Source organism: Triticum urartu, chromosome 1A, assembly GCF_056163025.1.
Source record: "Triticum urartu cultivar PI428250 chromosome 1A, HENAU_Tu73, whole genome shotgun sequence".
Taxonomy (NCBI): Eukaryota; Viridiplantae; Streptophyta; class Magnoliopsida; order Poales; family Poaceae; genus Triticum; species Triticum urartu.
This window is the reverse complement of record NC_141873.1, coordinates 54,258,747-54,262,175: the sequence shown is the minus strand read 5'-3', so window position 1 is coordinate 54,262,175 and position 3,429 is coordinate 54,258,747. Positions and strand designations below refer to the sequence as shown.

General features: G+C 51.6%; 1 pseudogene; it reads left to right on the top strand.

Annotated features, from left to right (window-relative positions):
- Nucleotides 1-296: 296 nt before the first annotated feature.
- LOC147989947 (E3 ubiquitin-protein ligase SINA-like 10) lies at nt 297-1,508 on the top strand (annotated as a pseudogene).
- Nucleotides 1,509-3,429: the final 1,921 nt, after the last annotated feature.

Genomic DNA, 3,429 nt, shown 5'->3' with positions numbered 1-3,429 from the left:
CCCCAACGATTTTAAGCTTACAGGCACGGTACACGCTATCCTAGACTACTCTACACATGAAACTGCCACACGAGCGTCCGGGCTGCGCTTGGCTCTTCGCCTCTTCGGGAAGTCGAACAATGATGGAGTACTACTGCACTGGAGGAGTACTATAGTACGCTTCTGGCCATCTGAGACCGATTGAACTGCTGCATGTCCACCACGTGCGGGAGGGAGAGCGTGTAGCGAAAGCTTCTCCTAGTCTTGCCAGCCACCACGCTCATGGGCGAGGGAGGGACGCTCCTGCCTTTGCGTGTATGATAGGTGGGCCTGACAGGTGTGTGGCCAACCTGCCATACAACCAAAGGCAGGTGCAGTTAAGTCGGCGAAGGAGAGGATAATCAAACTTCTCATTGATGTATGAGTTGACGCGACACATCAAAGCACTGCACTCGATATATTTCAATAATTTGCATTTACTGATGCATTAATTACAACGCATGCATGCATGCCGTGACTCTCCTTTTGATACTTGCATGTGTTGATTTAATGCACCTTGAAGTAGTACAAAATATGTGACGGTAAAGCTTTGTAATACCCCAGCCCAAGTCGAGAGATGGTTGTGCACGAGGAGGGCGAGATCATGCAGACCGAACAGGACCCGACGATGGAGCTCTCTAAGGTCTCGATGGACCTCACCGTGCTCCACTGCCCCTTGTGCCTCCGCCCCTTGACGCCTCTAGTGTATGAGGTTCGAATACACCTCGTCCGTTCGGGTGATTGAGCAAGGTGTAGGTTTCTTGATTGATGTGCTGTTCGATTGATTTCTGCAGTGCAAGGGAGGGCACCTGGCCTGCGCGGACTGTCGCGTCGAGCGCCTCGGGAACCAGCGGCAGTGCCAGAAGTGCGAGCGCGGCGGTGGCTTCGACGTGCGGAACACAGCGGTGGACTCCGTCCTTTCGTCGATGAGGGTGGAGTGCCCGCATGAAGGTTGTGGGCTCTACGTCACTTACCACAAGCTCGCCGATCACCAGAGCATGTGTCCGCTCGCGCCCTGCAAATGCCCTATGCCCGTCTGCGGCTACGAAGGCCCGCCGCCGGTGCTCTACCACCACATCAGCATCGCGCATCCCATGCCCATGCACAGGATCCAGTACGGCAAGGTGCTCTAGCTGCAAGTGCCACTGTCGGAGCCACGGCTCTTGCTGTTCGCGGAGGAGGACCGCCGCGCGTTTTTCTTGGTCGGCGGCGTGCTCGACCTCGGCGCGCCTATCGTCGTGTCGGTCGTCTGCATCAGAGCGGGGGCATCCCCACTGCCGCACTACATGGCCAAGATGTGGGCGAACGGCCCGTCGGGGGAGCCCCAAGGCACGACCAACGCCGTCAAGGTGGAAATGGAGGTGACAAGCAGCAAGGATCCCGACGACGTCGACGTGCAGGAGTTGACCTTCTTGACAGTTCCGCCCAAGCTGCTGGCCGGGGCGAAGCTTGTGTCCCTCCACATTCAGATTGACAAGCTCACGTCCTAAATGTTTCTATAGTGCCTTCTATTTATCTTAGTAATATGCTAATATAGGGATTACCTTGGTCTACTTTAGCTTAAGAAATGGTGGGTTTTGGTGGCGATAAAAAATTATGTTTATCAATGCATTAATTGCAATGCATGCATGCATAAAGTACATGCATTGGTCAATTTTCTCTTAATACTTGCATGCAATGATTTAATGCACCTTGGAATCTGAACATGTGTTGGGGAACAACCAAATTGAGCCTTATAAAATGGAAAAACTAAAATTTTGAGATAAGCCCTATAAAACCAGAAAGGAGAGAGTAGAAAAAGAAGTACTCCATCCGGGAATAGTGCCGTACTTCGAAACTTGAACCGTCAATAAATTTTGAGCTTGCGTCTCGTCACATTCCAAATTACTCCACGCTATATTGAATTGCAAACCTGTTCACACTAATCACAACCTAAACGGTTTCCCACTTAGGAGCGTATTAGTACTCGGTTATAAATACTAGTATGCCAAGATGACTGCGCATTCCTCCTCAACTCCTCATCCACAAAAACAAACAAGCCATTCAGCATCCTTCCCTTGCGTCTGCCATGGCCAGCGTGAGTTCTGGGTCGAGAGATTGCCACCAAGCAGAGGCGAGCATGGAAGCGGAAGCACGAGAGATGTCCCGCCTCGCTGCGAGAGCAGCCGACATGTCCCGTCGTGCGGAAGTAGCAGCACAGAGGTCCCGCCGTGCCGCTGAAGCGGCACGGAGGTCCTGCCGCACCGTCGATGCAGCAGACTGGTCCGGCCGCGTCGTGGAAGCAGCAGAGATGTCCCGTCGTGCCACAAATGCGGCAGAGATGTCCCGCCGCGCCGCGGCGGCCTGGGAAAATTTTTCGCGTGCAGGCGACGACTGTTACAGGCGCATGCATGCGATCGTCCATGGCCAGATGGATCAGATCTCCCGTTTTGTGAGGTTGCAGGACGGCATGAAAGCCTCATTTGAACAGGCTATCGGCGCACTAAGGGAGGGCAATGAGAGGCTCCGGGCCGAGCGTGACCTGCTGAGGGAGAAGATCGTCCGAAGTGCAGACCAGCAGGAGGAGACCAGTGCCTTGTTGAAGAGGACCGGCATCATCGTCAAGAAACTTATGGACGAGAATGACATGCTCCACAACGAGCGCCAAAGGCTGGTGGAGGAATTCGCCGATGTTCTCAAACAGCATCTTGAGGACACGAAAGAGCTCATCGCTGCTCGCCGCGGAGACTAGTTCCCGTGGCCTGCTGCAACGCATCAAGAAAGTAGAGATCAGCGAGCCAGATCCTTGTCTTCCTTCTTCTTTTGCCCTTGTGTATTTCGGGCGTAGCCGCATGTGGCTTTTTTAATTATCTTTCTAATTATGTAAGACAATTAATCGTCCTTATCTTTCTGTGGAAGATCAATGTTGCGAGGTTGGGATGAAGAAAACTCTTGCTGTGGCGACCCTGGCGTTGCTGTTCTTCTAGTTGCTGTTGGGCTTCCTTCAGTTTCCTGGTTTCTTTTGATGTAATAATCGGTTTAGGATGTGGATTGTGTCGTTGGTTGTAATGTTGGGTTCTAGCGCGGATGTTTGGCCTTTTTTGGCCTCTTGGGATGTTGCGATTTCAATCTGGTAGCTTTTAGTCCTTTGTGTTAGGCTGGAGTTGTGCTGAACTTCTTGTGAATTGTGGTGGTTTTCAGTAATGAAAATCGGAAGGGACAAGCCCTTCTTTGATCAAAAAAATTTAATCGTCCTTATATATTCATCAGTCTTGCTATAAGTCGCAGTAAATGCTATATAGGTCCGTCGGATCTTACATCAAGATCCGTGCTTTCAGATTTTCTTTTTTCTCTCTTAAATCTCAGTCGAGTGAGACATAGCCACGCCATTAAACAGAGGCTCGGGCTCCATTAATGGAGACCTTGGGAGAG